This window comes from Pyxicephalus adspersus, chromosome 12 (genome assembly GCF_032062135.1).
Source record: "Pyxicephalus adspersus chromosome 12, UCB_Pads_2.0, whole genome shotgun sequence".
NCBI lineage: Eukaryota > Metazoa > Chordata > Amphibia > Anura > Pyxicephalidae > Pyxicephalus > Pyxicephalus adspersus.
In genome coordinates, this window is record NC_092869.1 from 5,004,663 (window position 1) to 5,016,550 (window position 11,888).

Here is an 11,888-nt window from a genome sequence, read left to right on the forward strand (position 1 = left end):
AATTCGCATCCTACTATAATCCTAAAACGCCAAACGTGGAAGGGAGCATATCTGTCAGATTCTTATTGCTGCACAGGGTTTAAAAAAGCACCCTTTTCTCATTGCAAGAATATGATAAATGGAACTTTCACTTCCCTCTAAAACAAAAGAAAAAAAAATTTGTACCCTTCTTCCATTCCCTTAAATTGTTTGCAACAGTGCCCACAATAAATATACTTACATACCCATCTATGACTATGTTGTCTCTATCTATATATGGTGACCCTTCTTCTGCATGCTCTTCCCCATACCCTAATGCACCGATCCCCATACTATGATACGGTAAACTATCCTGATCCCCTTAGTTGATTGCATCATGAATTTGTATTGGGTGGATTAATGTGGGTGGTTATGAAGTGGGGCAATTACCATTTTATAACTGCCTGTCAGATTTTGCCAAGGCTGTTGAGGAATGCCAGCCTGCCACCATCTCTGAATGCCTTTTTGTGCATAATCGGCATGGTGTCACCAGTCAGGAACAATCCGCCGTACCATCCATACCTAAATTTTGCCCATTGGTAATTGATTGGCATTGGCGATATGGACAGGTCTGGCAATGAGGGCTCTTTTAGTTGCATGACTTTGTAGATTTCTTCAGAACACCATGCCTTCACATCTCCATCCTCTTGCCCTTTTGTTGTCTTCAAACATCTGCCAGTTTCACTTCCCTCTCCGTAAGAAGGAAGTTGGACACTTAAATCGAAACTGGTGGCTGACAACGGTCACAGGGCCTGATCTTCAGCACCCCTTTACAGGCCTGCAGCATGCACCAAGCATGCACACTTTTTTTGGATCTCTTGCAGTCATGAGTTTCTGAAGAAGTCTCCTTTCTTTTCCTTCTGTTATGTGGGACAAGTTTAAAATCAACACTTTTTGTGGAAAATGATTAGCCTAAAAGAACAGTCTGCAGAATGCATAGTCTGACCCATGGTCCATATATAGGGCCAGCTGTTTGTACCACAACTAGGAATTAGAGAAAAATGTAATGACAGATGCCACCATACTGGCTCAGAGTCTTTGTCTTTGGGCATGTAGATGATGGCAAATAGGGTTACGTGGATACCAATGGAAAAAATAAATAGGTTGGTTGGAAAACCACTCTGCAGACAGAATCTCACCAACAAAGAAGACCAAAATAGATGACGTTGAAATTGTAATAAAAGGAAAATACATGCAAACCATTATTTTGAAATTTATTGTTCCATCAAAATATTTCCAAGCTAGCTTGTTATTGGCATTGGAGTATGCGTGATTGTACGGGAAAGACCTGACCAATCATGGTCCTGCAAAGAGAAGACCATGACCCCAACCACACATCACAATATTGCCTTCCATTGGCTTTATCTTCTCCTGTCCAGTGTTGGAGATGGCCCCATTATCTGTGCAATGGGGCTGCCTGGGTTTCCTGGACAGTAAATGGAACAGTTTATAATGGAGAATAACAGTGTAGTTGTAATCATGTCCTGAAGGTATGCGAAGAACATCTATGTGATTGGTGTCTCTCTGCTTATCTCGTCTGTTTCCAGTTTTCCCCCCTCTGCCTCCTTATCTTATCTTCTGCTATGACACCAGATAGTGTGAATTTAGTTGTTAATTCCATGCCTTGAAAAAAAAAATTGACATCAGGATTCTGAACTGCAACTCCCATCATGGCCTTCAGCTTTGCAGATTGCACATCATCCAATTTATTCTGCTTTTTTTATCTTTCTTCTTTCCTTTACCCTTTCTGTCTTCCATCATCCTTTTATTTGCTTCTTTCCTGCTTTAGTTTACCTTTCTGTTTTTTTTTCTTTTATTTCTGGGCCCCCATTTTTCTTTCTTTGCTCCATTCTCCATTCATACCTTTTTTCCTTCTTCTCTTCTATGTGTTTCTCTGGTAAATTTATATATTCTTTATCTCTCCTTTTATACTTCATTTTCTTTGTTTCCTTACCTTTGTGCTTTTTATTTCATCTCCTTCCCTTCTTTGTTCTTTTCACTTTCATTCTTTTCTTTTCTATTCCTTTCCTTTATTTCTTTGTTTTCTTTTTCTTTTACTTTTCCTTTTCTTATTTATTTCTTTTCAATTTATTTATTTTATCTTTCTTCTTTCCTTGACCCTTTCTGTCTTTCATTTTCCCTTTTTTGCTCCTTTTCTCCTTTAGTTTACCTTTCTGAGTTTTTTCTTTTATTTCTGGACCCCTATTTCCTTTCTTTGCTCCATTCTCTTCTTTTACTTTTATTATTTCTTACATTTACATTTTTTTCTTTCTCTGTTACATTCATCTATTCTTCATCTCTTTTTTTTTTTTCTTTCCCTTACCTTTTGTGCTTTTTATTTTATCTTCTTCTTTTACCTTTCATTCTTTTCATTTCCTTTTTAATTTTTTTGTTTACTATTCATTTCCTTGGTTTCTTTTCATTTTCATTCGATTCCTTTTTATATTCCTTTCCTTGGTTTCTTTTCCTTTTTCTTTTCTTATTTTCTTTCCTGTTTTTTTTTTCTTTCCTTTTCCTCTCCTTTTTTCTGTTTTCTGGTTTTATTAATTCCCATTCTCTTTTCCTTTGCACCTTTGCCTTCCCCTTCCTTTCATTTCCCTTTCTTTCTTTCCTCTGTTTCTTTTCTGTTTTCTTGTTTCCATTTCTTTTCTTGGATCATTTCCTTGCCTTGTTGATTTTTTTTCATTTTTTTTTTATTTCTTCACCTCTCCTCCTTTCTGTTTCCTTGCTTTATTAATTCCCATTCTTTTTCCTCTGTGCCTTTGCTTTTCCTGTCATTTCCTTTTCTTTTCCTTTTCCAATACCTTTTGTTTCCTTTTCCAGTCCTTCCTAGCTTGTCTTCTTTTTTCTTCCTTTCATATTTCATATTTCTTCCACAACAGAATACTGACTTCAATCCACAGGGTTACCATACTGAATATAAAAGATAGAAGGGGTCAAAGTGATGCAGCTCTATAAAGCATTATTTTCTGGGGTCCCGAAGGGATGAGCAGAGCACCAGAAGCGTCTCGGGGCTGCGCACATTTCTCTAACTGTTAATAACCTTGGTGAAAGGGCAGCGTTTTCCAGGTGCCATTGCTTGAAAAGCAAGCTGTGATCCTCACATGGTTATTGAAAAGAAAAAAATTGGAAAAGAGAATAGCTCAGGAGCCATTAGAGGTGCGGAAATCAAATCTAGCTGAGGAGACAGTTTTTATATCCGCATCCGAGGCTTGTTTAACCTGATCCTCCGAGCTGCACAGTATCACTTTCCACCTGTGTGACACAGCCAACGCTCCCAACATCAGCAGCTGATAACACCGCTGAGCCATGCCGTCATACATAGAGACATTGATTAGGGCTGCAGCTAACTTAAAGCTCAACTCCAGCCTTCCCTTTAGTCTTGCACAGCGAAGTGCTTACTTTGATTTTACTGCACACTGGGAGCTTCTCACGATGTGCATTAGAAACAGCAGCAAGTCAGGCTTTGTCTGGTGTAGCTTGGGCCTACACACATGGTTTTCGGACATAAAACGGTTTCCCTGAATCGCCTCCTCTATATTGGCTGACGCTATTTTTATCTTGTCGTTTCATCATGAACTGTTGTGTCTGTGCCGTGCTCAGTTTCATTGTGGTAAACGTGCCCCGTGTCACTACTCAGCAGGTATTTGCATACCTGCTTCCTGCAACCTACCGCCGTTGCAGACACCATGACCTGTCTCATGGTGCTTTGTCAGCATGTAAGAAATAGGACAGACTTCAGCGCCTAAAAAAATTCTTGTCCCATATATCTCTTTTTTAAACACCTCTGGCCTGGAGGGCTGTTTGCATGACCTTGGACACCAACTTGGGCTTTGGAAAGGTTCACTTAGCTAACCGTGACTCTCATTCCCTTTGCTCTCCAACCATGTGGCCACTGGGATTGAAAAGAGGAAGTCTTATGTAAGTTGACTTGGTAAGTTCCACAAAAAAATGGCAATAGTGAGGATAACAGAGGTGCCCTAATAGAAAAGGAGATGAACCAAATTTGTATCTTTTCATAGTATTTATTGGTTGAAGACAATTAAAAGTCACCATCTACGTATTGGCGCCTGTGTAAGTTCCAACATGGAGCTCGCTACTCCATTGCCACCCTTATGTCCTCCTGGATGACCATGTGGCCAATCACCAAGTCCATGTAATAGCATTTATACATTTTAAACAATTGTTTCCTTCCAAACTTGGGGCAATGGTTTGGAGGGAGTAGAGAGGAAACCCTATGTAAGCTCCAGGTGGTGACTTTTAGCCTAAACAGGACTGAGAACCCTACCCTCCCTTCCCATGTGGCACCTCTACAACACCAATACCGTCAGTGCCTTCCCATGCAAGGAGGTGGAGTACTTGAAAGGGAAACCTTTTGGTGCATTTGTTGCTTTGCATGGCACAAGCACAGGTTAACATTAAACAAAACCTTTACAAGAGATCTCTGACTAAGCTCAAGATTGCAATCATAAAGATGTTTTTCATTTCCCATATTTATATAGTGGTGATATATCACTCATTGCTTTACAAAGTACAAAGAACAACTCACATTAGTTCCTGTCCCCCGTGGGCAATCCTGGTCCTTTTCACACTTTCAAACAGTAGGGCCAATTTTGGGTGGAAGCCAGTTAACCAACAACCACATAATATGGTAGGAGTGCGGAATCCCTACCGGATTACAGGTGTTTCCAAGGAAGGCTGCTGATAATGCTACAGCATACAAAGGCATTTTAGACATCTGCAATGCTAATATAGAGCCTTTCCTGTTTTATAGTGATTTACAAAGCCAGCTCCATGAAGACATGGGTTGACCAGTTTGGTCACAAAGTCCTTACCTCAATCTTGCTGAACTCCTTTGGGATAAACTTGCGTTGATTGTGCCAAATCTTGTTCCATATCAGAACCTGTCCTCAAAAGGAAAGGTGAAGGGAAAACCTCTAAATCTTGGGGTTTTGGAATGAAATGTCCAACATGGTTGGATAGGTGTGATGGTCAGGTGTTCACTAACATTTAGATATAAACTGAGGAAGGCAACATGGGTTCCTCAAAATAAACAGTCACCCCTTATACTTGTTTAGCGTCCAGTAAAAATTTAGACCTTTCACCCAACAAAAGGACTCCACAACAGCGAGAATCAACCCTGGGCATTCATCAGCTCATGCATATATAGGCTGTGCACAAATAGGACCAATAATGAGGTCTGGCCACTAGATGCAAACCTAGAAATGGAGGCCTTTTCAGGCCCTACAACATCCCCATTTTCTAGGACCCACAACAGAATTCTCCTTCATATTGGTCCTATTGTTTTTTTTAGTTGAGGTTAACAACTCTCACACAGAGAATAAAACACAACATGCAGATTCTGTGGGGGATAACCTCCATTTGTTGCCCAACGCCAGCTTCTGCCCCTTGACTTGTTAAACAGCTCCGGGTCCCGTGGAAAGCGTGTTGGATAAGCATGCGGCACCGCGGGGCACTCATTCCCATCGATCATCGCCCGAGCTCACAGCAATATTACATAACGGAAAAGAGAAAAAAACCTTTCAGTCGGAAAAGAAGAACATTGCTCTGTCAGGCAGCAGAGCCAAGCTTCATCCATTGTTTAATAATTCAATTCACTTAACAGGCTGTATCGGATTTTACTTTTCACTTGATTGGGCAGACAGGATCTGGAAGCCCATGGGTGCAGCCATGAAAGGGAATTCGGGAGGAGTGAGTGCGAGGAGGAGAACTGAGAGTGAGCGCTGGGGAGAAAAAACAGAGTGGGCCTAACCGCCGGCACTGAAAAAAAAAAACTTAGCTGTGCCGATTGTACAGCCATATTCCCCTCATAGGCCATAGCCCTTTATGTAGGTTATTTGGGCCCTGAGAGATCCCAGGAGCCAGTCAGTGGGGACCCAACTTCATTCTGTCTTTGGAGCCATGCTATCTTAGACATGCTTCAAACAGTCATTGGATGCAGAAGCCCAACCAGTTCCTGTGTATTTTGGCCATTTCAAAATTTCTCTCCGCTATTTACCCTCAAGAAAGGGTACTGGGCTCTTAGAAATGGTCGGAGTATGCCTTTTTTAACTCCGCTATGGACAAGGCCTGAGAGCTGTTTGATCTTTTAACGTCACCTAAAGTGGCTAACCTGTTTTTCGGCACCTCTTGAAGTTCATTTGAAGTAGCTCTATGGCCCTTTTGTTTTTAAGTCCCCCCCTAAACAAACTATTGTACTGTACAATATGAATTCTGTCATGTGTATCACTCTACACCAGAGGTCAGCAAACTTTTTTGGCCGCTGGGCCATTTTAAGGGTAGGCAGCAGCACACTAGGCCGGACTTTCTCTCGAGTCCCGCCCTAATGGCTCCACCCCACCATGAACGGCCCCTAAAGGGAAATCTCCCTCCTCTGCAATGCATACGGAGGGGAGGGAATGTTCCCTATTTACCCCAGTGGCGGAAGTGTTAATGCCGGCCGTGGTAAATAGGGGAGGGAGCCACAACACGGAGGCTCAAGAGCTGCATCCGGCTCCGGCGGCTCTGGCTCCGGTAGTTTGTTCTGGCTCCGGCTTGGGTTGCCGGCCGGGATTAAGCTGGATTGGCCAGGGGGCGTTAGGCCGGAACAAACTACCGGCTAGGCCGTATCTGGCCTAAAGGCCAGAGTTTGCCTACCTCTGCTCTACACATTGAAACCAAAAGTCACCCCTAAACCAGCACCTTCCACCTGCACTCTCTGAATAATTCTGTTATAATCTGCTAAACTCTTGGAGAGAGATTTTCTTATATGTCAAAGAGAGGTACAGACAAAAATATATTTAGCTTTAACATGAGTGCACTTGTTTCATCTCCTTAGATTTTACATTAATTGTCCAGACACAAATGTATTTTACTTCTAGAAATGATGGAAAAGGTGAGAAGCTCACTAATCTGTTTATTTCTTTCCCCATCCATATCATGGAAATTTATCATCACTTCCTGCCCCGATGACCTCCAAAATTGTTAGTTGCTGAGCTTCCCATTTCCCGTCTGGATACTTTTATTCGGAAGTAGGATATCCTAGTGGCTGGTGACAATGTTTTTGTCCTTAGTGGTCTTCATACATGCTGTAAATACATGAGAAAAATACACTCCATAGAGGGTAGACAGGAAGTATAAGGCAGCTTTGTGTCCCGATGAGCTTTGCTACAGGAAATTAAGCAAATTCTCCACAATTGGGAATGTGATGGCTATTCACCGTCTTTGTCTCAGTTTAATTTATTTGTTTTTCCAGTTTGCCACTTGAAGATCACAATGTCACTAACTGCATTGATTTGTAACATAAACTTTGAAGCCATCTAGTAGAAACAAACTCCAAACCTGCCTCTAAATTGGATTGACTGGTTTCTGTTGCTCTGCTTATTTCTAAACTTAGTGACTTTTGATAGAACAAAACCCCACATAATAACGCCCCCCCCCCCCACACTTTTTTTCACCTGGTAATCCTGCCATTAACACATTTCTTGTTCTCGAGTAACAACCCCAACTGGAATGTATCTATGGAGAAGTATGGAGGAGTTGTCACCCTAGACTGGTATCCTGATTTCGACTACAAACAAATGCAGCCAACACATACCAGGACTGATAACCTGCAATATAATGCATTTTTCTTTTGGGTTAAGATATATACTGCCTGCCCTGTGGGGGCAGTGTTATAATTTGGAGTGCATGCGGGGGCAGTGTTATGATCTTAGGGTGCCTATAAGGGCAATTTTATGATCTGGGATGCCTGTAAGGGCAATTTTATGATCTGGGATGCCTGTGAGGGCAATTGTATGATCTGGGATGCCTGTGGGGGCAGTGTTATGATCTAGGGTACCTGTGGGGGCAGTGTTCTAATCTGGGGTACCTGTGGGGGCAGTGTTATTATCTGGGATGCCTGTGGGGGCAGTGTTGAGATCTGGGGTGCCTGTGGGGGCAGTGTTATGAACTTTGGGTTCCTTGTGGGGCAGTGAAAAACTCTGGGGTGCCTGTGGGGGCAGTGTTATGATCTGGGGTGCCTGTGGGGGCAGTGCTATGATCTGGGGTGCCTGTGGGGGCAGTGTTATGATCTGGGGTGCCTGTTGGGGCAGTGTTATGATCTGGCCTGTGGGGGCAGTGTTATGATCTGGGGTGCCTGTTGGGGCAGTGTTATGATCTGGGGTGCCTGTGGGGGCAGTGTTATGATCTGGGGTGCCTGTGGGGGCGGTGTTATGATCCGGGGTGCCTGTGGGGGCGGTGTTATGTTGCTTGTTTTTGGCCAGGGAATGTTTTTTTATATCTGTATTGACCACCATGTAATGCTGAAGGCCAGATCCTGATTGCACATCCAACCACCATCCAATGTCAGTAGCTAGCTCGAAATATTGTATTTATGTTGCTTTAGGCAGAGCTCTTTTTTATTGGATTCATTATCTATCCAGTGGAATAAGCTCTGCTAGTCCTAGTCGGAACATGTTCTTTTTACTGGCAGTATCATCTCATGTAAAATATATCTTGAGTCATACAAACCATCTGCTTTGGATGAGTAACAGCACTGTTTTGTGTGGATGGTTTACCATTTTGTAGCATTGAATATAAACTGCCTTTCCAGCCATATGTCACCGGGACCTGGAGAGAGGCCACCATGTTTAATCGCTCAAGGAGCCGGGTTTATCTGTAGCTGATAAGGCCGACTGATACCCAGTCCATTACCAATCTCAGGATTGGTGGATATGTCTGTATTTGTTTTGATATGTTCCATACATCCGCACTTCTCAAACGTAGTAGAGGACCATGGTCAAGAACGTTTGCTGTCATTTACTATGCCATAACTTTTGTTTTTTATGTTTAAAGTGTTCCTCTAATGGAAGTATTTAATATTTAATTCTGATATGCCCTACTCTTATCAATGAACCCTCCTATTGGCTAGATTAGCTCATTGGCTTACAATGAAGGGAAGTGGTAGATGGGGCATAGCCGGGATTAGACCTTTTAAACCTTTCTGGGTTTGGAGCCTCTAGGCAAGGTGGGAAGAAATTCTAGGCTGGTGGTGGCCTCTGTATTGTGACTCAACCACACAAAAACAGCCAGGTAGTACTAAAAAGTGCAGTGCGGTGCACCCGGCAAAATGGCGCTTGGGAGAACCCTGTGTAGGTACCTCATTCTTCTGGATGGTAACTAATTCCTGGTACACACTTGCTCCAAGTAAAATCTGTAACTGGACTGCTATAATTTTCCGAGTCCACTCATAGTGATTCCCAAAACGTTGGCAGTCTGTCACATGATTTAGCATCATGCAATATTCCTTTTGAGACAAAGGTTAGCACCCAATACCAGACGACACATGGGCCAGGCATGGACTGCCAACCATTGTTCTAACGGTGGGTCGTAGGGTATAGCCAATGGGTTTTAGTTTTACAATCTCATTAGCAAAATGTATATTTGGGCATGAAAATACCTGTTGACCCAGTGGCCGTCTGAGCTAACACAGTTTTGGTCTTCCAACCTTCCAAGTCCCTCTGCTGTACTGAAATCCCAAACAGCGTTGTCAGCCCTACTCAGTTCTTCCCTACTGAACTACTAAACACCCCTCCTGTAGAGAGAAAAAGATGTTCTGTAGTCCAGCAGAGGGGAACGAGATAACACACCGCTTAGACTTTCAGTGCAGCAGAAACCACATGGGGTTGGTAGGAATGTAGGAAAAACTGGGCCTAAGCTTTAAAATTCCAGCTCCTGCGATGGTCTTCAGGCCTCTGAGAGCTCTATACATACCATTTGTTCTCATGCCGACACTGTGTGTGAGTGTGCTAATGGCTCTCGGTCCATGTCTAATGACCTGAAACCACATCACATTTTGAATTTATTTCACAGCATCCAGAACACAGGGAGCGTCTTCACCGGCCTCCTTCACGGGAATTAGAGCACATCTCACCATGCTTCCATCTTGCTTCTGTAGTTCCTTTGAGATGTTGGGCACGACTGATTCCATGCTTTCTTTTATCTTGCAGATTATCTGGCGTGGAAGTTTTTTTTAATCGTTTCATTAAATGATGGTCAGAGATCTCAGGAACAAGTTGCATGTAAGTACCTCACTGTGAGTAATTGATCTCGGCTTGGTTACTGTCAGAGTAAACTTTGGGAGGGTTGTGGGTGAGAACAGGTGCTGCTACAGCCTAGGGTGGTGGGATCTCTTTTGTGGGTGGTCCAGGCCCCCTGGTCTTCACAAAAACAGTGTTGAAGACCTCATTCCAAGGGAAACCTGTGAAAACTTTGATGAACTGCTGTCAGCAGATGATCAAGCACCACGGCAAATGGGTTAAATAGACCTCTGTATTTCAAGGGAAGCCAAGGGCCACATTTTTTTGAAGGGTAGATACCCTCAAGGTTTCTTTTATTTTTACCATGGCCAAATCTAAAATCCGGGCTGGGATATTCCAATGGGGATAACTAAGAGGACATTTCCCTTACAATGGAGAGAATCTTCTACTGTCCTGTTGTGTTCACACCTAAAAACCAGATGGGGGTTGAAGGGTTCCTCACTCTGTCCAAAGTAATGACTACAATAAATAATCCATTGCTACCGGACCATTCAATAAAACAATGTGCATTTAATGTATTTTATGTATTGTATTTAGTTGTACTGTTGGTCTTCAAGGTGGCCTTCCACCACCCATCAAGGTTGGGCCTTCCTCCACCCATCAGACTTGGAGCTTCCAAGTGACTGCTTATATGAATGTTCCTCAACCAAGGTTCCATGGATCCCTCCAGAGGTTGCTAGGGGTTTCTTGAGCAATGAGCAGTTTTTGTACCTCTCAGGTCACCTATGGTCTTTTTGGCTATCTGTAAGGGTGACATTTTTACCAATGGCCAGCAATGTAAGAAGCATTCATCCTATTGACCACCATGCTAATGTGGCATTGGCCCTGGAAGTAGGGAGTTCCCATCAAATGAGAAGTCAAGGAACTCCTTGAGAATTGAGAATGAATGGTCCATAGAATTCACCTTTAGTAATGTTTTTATTCATGCATATCAAGTGCAATTCTCGTGATGTCCACTAGGGGCCTATTGCCCTTTTGGTTCTTTGCAGTCAGACAGGACTGGACCCCCTTTACTGAAACACTTAATGGGTTTTGCTCCACCAAAATTTTTTTCGTCTTATGTAAAAAAGGGTGATTGCAGGGCTGCGCACATTGTCCTAGATGGTTTCTCTCCTAAACCTACTCACTGATAAATTCCATTGAAGCTTCAAAAGCAAAAGGGTCCATGTGGCCCAAATCAATGAACCCGATGGCTCATCTCATTACCTAACCATATCTCTGCAATTTTGTACTGTACCACAGTGTATGTAAGACCCCCTTCAGATTTTGGTGTTTATTATAAGGCAAAAATAGGAAGCAATCATTGTTCAGTGTGTTTTCTTCAGAAAGCAGCTTGTCCCCTGCCAGCAACTGTATAAAAGGAGCCTTGATCTCTGTGTGAAAGCAGCAGTCTCTCTGCAAAGGTCAAGCATGCCCCTAGTGAATCAGACCAGTAATACTGCAATCAGCAACCGCATGCTTTCTGCTGATTGGACAGCTCTGATTCAGCATGCTGCTCATTAGACTTTTTTTTGTGACTACGTCAGGATTTATGTCAGGAAATAGTTGTGAAAGGGTTAACAGATTACTGAATGCTGATTGGTGGGCAGAGCTCGGATTCAAAAGCCTGCGACAATAATATTTTTTGAAATTTTCCTCCATCTCCCCATTTCTCCCCTCTCACTGTCTGGCCCAATTACATCAATCTGAGGCTCTGGTGGATTATTTCCCGACCAGAACATTACGTTCTCTTCCACATGTGCCGCTCTGCATCCATCACACCGCCAGCTCCATAACAGCTGAGCAAGAACC

General features: G+C 42.9%; 1 long non-coding RNA gene across 1 annotated transcript in view; it reads left to right on the forward strand.

Annotated features, from left to right (window-relative positions):
* Window positions 1-11,888, forward strand: part of LOC140341948 (uncharacterized) — an 82,791-nt gene that overhangs the window by 45,299 nt on the left and 25,604 nt on the right. The window contains exon 2 of the long non-coding RNA XR_011922960.1: window positions 10,008-10,079. This is a non-coding gene — a long non-coding RNA (uncharacterized lncRNA). The remainder of the gene's footprint in view (window positions 1-10,007; window positions 10,080-11,888) is intronic.